Genomic DNA, 6,931 nt, shown 5'->3' on the forward strand with positions numbered 1-6,931 from the left:
CGGCACGTTAAACTTGATGGGCCCGTCTACGCACTAATCATACATAGTGAGTTAGCTTTTAATGAAGAGGGCTAGGCCTACAACTCATTGATCTATTGCTTACGTCAACAGTCATTCTAAACCACTTTTTAAAAACAGCTAATTTACAAATATAGGGAAAGTGTGATTTCGATATTAGATTTGGCGGCAGAATCGATGCTTTTCAACACTTTGTACCGTCTGCTGATATTAAAGAGGTACATAGCATGATATTATAAGTAATTTTTCAATGGAGCTGTTTCTTATAAGATATTTCTCCTCATGGTCTTCTGCTCCGATAATGTTGTACGAGCCTTGATGTTCCCTTAATCGCGTCTAATATGTTTATTATTATGTGCTTTTGGCGTTGAATTGGCTCAATCGATCCTCAATAAGATTTTCTTAATGTAGATAATCATAAAATAAACCCATAACACAAAGGCTACACACAACGATAGCTCTCACACAACAGTCTGTATAGGAACTGGTTGTCTGTATTCGACGGTGACGTAACTTGTTGGTGATGATACTAACGATAACATTAATGTAGGCAATGATAATGAACATGAGTAATAATGATTGTATTGAACATATTGTTGTTTCTGCGCGCTAACAAACATTATGCAAAGCGATTTAGACGCGCTGCGTCTGACGTTTGTCGTGCGGAGGCTGTGGACACCACACGGTACAATGTGGGCCTATTTGTGCAGAGCGATTTAGACGCGTTGCGTCTGGCGTTTGTCGTGCGGAGGCTGGGGACGACACACGGTACAATGTAGGCCTATTTGTGCAGAGCAATTTAGACGCGTTGCGTCTGGCGTTTGTCGTGCGGAGGCTGGGGACGACACACGGTACAATGTGGGCCTATTTGTGCAGAGCAATTTAGACGCGTTGCGTCTGACGTTTGTCGCGCGGAGGCTGAGGACAACAAACAATACAATGTAGGCCTATTGTACAGAGTAATTTAGACGCGTTGCGTCTGGCGTTTGTCGCGTGGCGGATGGGGACAACACACGCGGTAAATGTAGACGACCGGGGATACAAATATATCATTAATTGGTGCATTCGTTTTTATGAGACAACACTACTACAGTAATCAAGTTTCATATTATGTTTTAATGTTCATATACATGACGCGACGAGGGGCGACATGATCTGTCGTGGGGCGACACGGTATGACACAGGGCGCCACGTGCTTGGATGGCCTGTATATCATGTTATAAATATGATGTATAATTCTATGGCCTCATGCTCATAACAGACTTTAAAAACTTTAAATACACGTAGCATATAATAACTTTCTGTTATTTTCTTGCAGTAGTAGGCCTACACGCCAAATAGTGTACAAAGCAAATCAAACTATTTAAAATTATCATACACATTTCGTCAGTGCATGGAACTATAATATGAGATTATAGTTCTATGGTCAGTGATAGATCATGTATGTGCGCGTTAAAAATGATTTTTACGCGCGCGTACACATTGTGTCACAAACGGTTATTTAGGCATATGACTTTAGGAAATAGTCCTACATGAAATACATTTTGCAGCCAACGGGTCAATGACATTTATCATTCTATCTTATAAAATATTATATCGTTTGACCTCCCGTGTTATTAATAGGTCGGTATTTTATTTCTCGATATCAATTCAGTAATGTAGTAATACTGAGGTGCAATGATATCTATCTCTGCTAAATTTACCGCTTCTTCTTTCACACCTCTAAATAGTTAAATCAACAAGGCCCACTAATGCGATAAGTTAAGACAACTTGCGGGGAACAGGTGCCCTGGTCGCGCGCCCTGGTCAAACACCCCACTCTAGGCCTAAGCAGTCCACCTTGGTTTACACAGACCTACAGCGATAAGTTACCGGAGAACCCGGCTTGTCTTGGCGTGAAGTGAATGTGTATCAACGGTAAAAATTAGCTTCAATTACCAGATAAATACCCACCTGTCACCTGAATTTAGCCGGCTCTTTTGTTATGAACCATACGTTAGCAACAGTGCGAATTGTCTCAGTGTAAAAGGTAAAGCTCGAGCGCAAATTTTGTACGAAGGTAGGCCTATATTAACAAAAATTGTCGTTTAAATATTTAATATACATATTATTGCAGAACACACAAAGTTCTTATTTTATTTATTTAATTTATTACAAATACCGTATAGTACCGATTCCGATTCATTCATTTATTTAATAAAACAATCACATTGCACATACAACAAGTAAAAGTTTATGAATAAAAAAATATTTAAAAACGATATTAAAAATATTGTTAAATATCTAAAACCGTATAGGCCTAAAACTATGTTAAAAATATTTGTTCAAAATTTTAAAACCGTTAGGCCTACAAATGTATAAAAGGTATAGTGTTATTTTAACTGTAAAACTTGATAAAGCAAATTTTTCGTGTTATATTACAGTGTTATAATCGCGCGATTTGAAATTTCATGAGTTCTGATTGGTTGCGCCCTTTTCGCGTCACAAATTATTATTTAACAGTATCTGTTCTAATACTAATAGCCCCAAAGGGGAGAGGGGAAGATAACAATGATAACGAATATTAATATAGGTGACGTCATACTATCAAACAAAACAAAGAGATCCAACTTTCATTGTCAAATCTTATTTAATTGATAGTAACAACAACGTAATAAAAATATCATGAATATGCATTTATAGGATTAATTTCGTTTTTATTTGGCGTTTCAATGGGTTTTGGATCAACTGGAATCAAAGGTTTGGACAATAGAGACACTATTCGTTACAAATTGAATCTTTAGTCGCGGAGCAGTGCATCTCGTCTTTGTCTAATCCATCATAAAAGAAATATAACTATGTTAGTTCGTTTCTTACTAAATTAAAAACGACTTTTGAAAACCTCCCGTCACTACATCTGCAAAAGTAATGTAAAAATGACATTAAATGTGTGCTGACTGCATATTTAGTCTCCGTTTGAATGTAGAAGTACTGATTAATACGTACAGTGGTGATTTTAGGCAGGTATTGTGTTACGTTTTTATCACAAAATATTAATAAAGCTTGGTTGAAGATGTAAGATGAAGTATCAAGCTAAAAGCTAGCTGATGTCAATCGATTGCTGGGGACAGGATAGGAGGCGAATTGCTGCCACATGAGACGACGCTAAGCCGATACAAACCTCCTAGATTCATGGCTACACGAGAAGGTATGGCTTCCTTTCGCATCGTCACGACACATCAAATCAAAATAGATGTGAAAGGGTCTTAATTCGAAATCCATACATGACAAGAAATACATAATTCGTACGAAATAACGCCCGGGGCCGATTTCAAGTTAGACTATATTATCTTACACTATAACGTGAATCATAAGTGCGCTAAGCCTTTCCAATGAGATTCCTATTCACACAAAACGTCAAATCTTGAATAATAATTCACCATCCATTTCGAGAAATTATTTCAAAAGCGCAAATGCAAAACACCCACTTTGTAATAATAGCGGACATTATCACTGCCCTAGAGCTGCACATGCAAGTGTTATCTAAGCCTTCGAAGATGATGGTAATTATGATAGATTCACCGTCTTACTCACGATCATTCGAGGGCGTGCGTTTACGGTGAGTTGTTAATAATCGAGCGTATTCTGTGGTAATTAGATTCATTAACTGTCATAGCTAACACAGCTAAATTGATACAGAGTAGAAACAGTCCATATTCTACAACAAACATTATTTAATTACCATTTATCATCAGTGTATATCCTGAAATTGTTGTCTTAAGTATTAAAAGGCCCAATGCATCATCTTATGCAAATGCTCCTCGGGCAATCGCAACTTTGCGTTGGCTAGATCAAGGAGATGTTTGCAGATCTATTCAAAAGTAAGGTTAATTTTTTCCCGGATAATTAGTAGGTAAATAATTATAAATAGGGCTATCATTTATACGGATCCGAATGAATATTAATTAGACTTACACGCGGACTTTTTGATATCGTAATATACTATAAAAACCAACAGATAGACTGATTATGTTTAAATAACATAGTATAAAACTAACTCCAAATAACAAGAGGCAAGCCATGATTCTTCAACGTTTCGATCTTTATTTGTTTATTTTATGCTAATATACTTCAGTATACAATGGACCAATAGTATACCGTGAGTTGATTGGGTGTATCTCTCCTGTGGTCGCAACATGAAACACAAAATTCAACCAGACTATTTAACTTTTTATCGCGCTTGAAGACGTAGATTTGGAGTGAACGACGTCAACAATATTTGCTTATTTTTGTAGTATTTGTATAATAGTTTCACTCTGCGCCATCACGATATTTGAGATCCTAGGCATATACTTCCAGGATTATATTTTCAAGTATTCGTAAGGTTTTATACATGATCAGAATTCGTAAACAGACAATACTCTTTTTTTATCGATTTTGAATTTTGAATGTGGTAAGGGTGAATGGCCGACAACCACGTGACCAAATCACATGACATGTGACAGACGACCGACTGGAAAATATCAACTAATAAAGTTAAATAAATGCAAAGAAAAAAAGAAAATTGTAAAACGATACAACATTTAAAAAACTAAACAATGTAAAAAATAAGGGGAAAGGCAATTTGGCAGACAAGAATCTTTTGTAATACAGTCTGAGATACAAGAAAATATTAAATGCAATAATTGTGTATTAACTCTGATGAGTCGTAAGTCGCATTTAAATGTTGTACAATAATTAATATATGCATGAATGATTGGTCCGAGAATAGTCACCATGTAGGCCAGCTATAAAACCACAATCACATTGGACTTTTGGTCAAATTAACCCAGCTAAATTTCCAGCTAAATTGACCAATAAAATTCAAATTCGAACAATCATGGTGACGTATGTTTTAATATCATTGAATGCAATGAACCCGCTTTGCCTCACTTTCTCTTTTAATCTCCCCCTATTTCTCGAACATTGCTAGTTAAGCTCTGTCTACACTATCATAACTTTACGTGATGTGACAAAAAAATGTGATGTGCCCATATATGGACATGATGATGTCATATCACTACCATATTTAAGCATATCACTACCATATATTCCTACGAAAGGAATGGAGAAACCTGGTACAAAGAGTAAGCAAGGCAGTCCAGGCGGAGAAATCAGACGATTACTCGGCGAAGAGGCACTAAATAAAAAAAATAACTACCATATAGGCCTATGGGCACATCACACTTTTTTTGTCAAACTATTTTGATAGTGTAGACAGAGCTTTACGCTCTCTAGCTCTCACACTCATCAAATGAATGACAGTCGTTAACAGCCAGCAATTATCTTTAAAATGTGTCAGAACTATAATTAGTGACATTATCGCCATCAACACACCAATTATAGTCAAAATACCATTATTTCGATAATGCGTATAATAATCACTAAAGTACTAACATCAATGTTTATAACGCTGATTCGACGATTCTCAAAACAAACAAAAAATAAAGTGCGGATTCGTACGGCATTGGTCGGAGAGTGGAGGTCAGTTATTTGACCAAACGTATTTCCCCTACAGCTTGGTCCTCGCTGTGAACGTAATAACGGCGCAAACGACGTAGGCGCAACGCAAACGACGTAGGCGCAACGCAAACGACGTAGGCGCAACGCAAGAATGATCCAAGGCGTCGTGATCGGTTAACTTATTTGCAGCGGAGGCTTAGTCGTAGTGTGAACCTGCTTATGTAGGCCTATTTGCACTTAAGTCAAATATATTATTTAAGATTTTTTTCTTCTCTTTAGTAGGACCATTTCACATTTTTAAGTGTTTCCTCAGCTGTGATTGGTGACAAAATTTACGCGCGTTCGTATCTCCATTCGAATTGTTTAAACTCATTATTCTTGCTCTCTTTTGCTGCGTGGTCCAGAGTCCTCATATCTCATCCTTAGTTTGATCTTAATTGACGCGGTGTTCTTCTATCGTTTTTTCTTAAGTGTTTATCATATCAAATTACAATTGTTAAACTCTGTGACATTGTATTTGTTCGAATTTAAACCAAGTTACGCTACAAATTGCTCGCCGAATAAAATATTTTGTAACAATTCTTATTAAACCAAGCACTAAATACTACAGACACTCAATAAAGTAATGAAAAAACATAATAATGATACCCACACATAGTGCAGGAGAATATGCTCATATCGATTGATAATATTTGTTATTCCATTCAAATATCATATTTGATATCTTCTTCATTTCTAGCTATCATTTCTACTAATTAACTATACATTTTAATCTATGGCGCTGGCGACTGTCTCTCTTTCGATCTTAATGCAACTCTCGCGTCGAAAAATAGAGTTTTTTACATATATTCGTTATAACTAATGTAATTCTTTTAGGCCTAATAAAATTCTGAATTGGTATTATTTTTACTTTTGTCCCCAGTAATTTCGATTTGTCTGTGGTCTGAATCATCCAAATGCGCGCCTATGCACTTTTTGTTTGCAGAAAATCGACAAAATCCGACCGACACATGCGCAGTGTTACTATGTCTGGGCCGCCGTGAAAATCCATAGCCCTTGGAATATTGGCTCCATGCGATGTTGCGGTAACAGCTATGGTGTTAAAGGGTGTTGCGTAAATGCGTGTAGTGAATAGACAGCGACACATCGACCACCTTCTCAGCCAAATTCACAGATTAAATTTCATCGTTAATATCATATTGCATAAATACGCACGAAAGCATGAAATCTGACACTATGGAGAGCCAACCGCGCCTTATCTGCTTCGCTGATTGGTGAGAAGATTTTCCAATTAAAACTTTCTGTTTCGTTCGGAGAGAAAGAGATGTATCGCGGCGGCGCATCATTACGATTACAATCGGTTATCTGTTTGTATTACGTATGTTTTCATAACAGAATTTATGAATAACACAGCTATTAAAGCATCTGATTG

The sequence above is a fragment of the Antedon bifida genome, chromosome 2 (assembly GCF_963402885.1).
Source record: "Antedon bifida chromosome 2, ecAntBifi1.1, whole genome shotgun sequence".
NCBI classification, from domain to species: Eukaryota; Metazoa; Echinodermata; class Crinoidea; order Comatulida; family Antedonidae; genus Antedon; species Antedon bifida.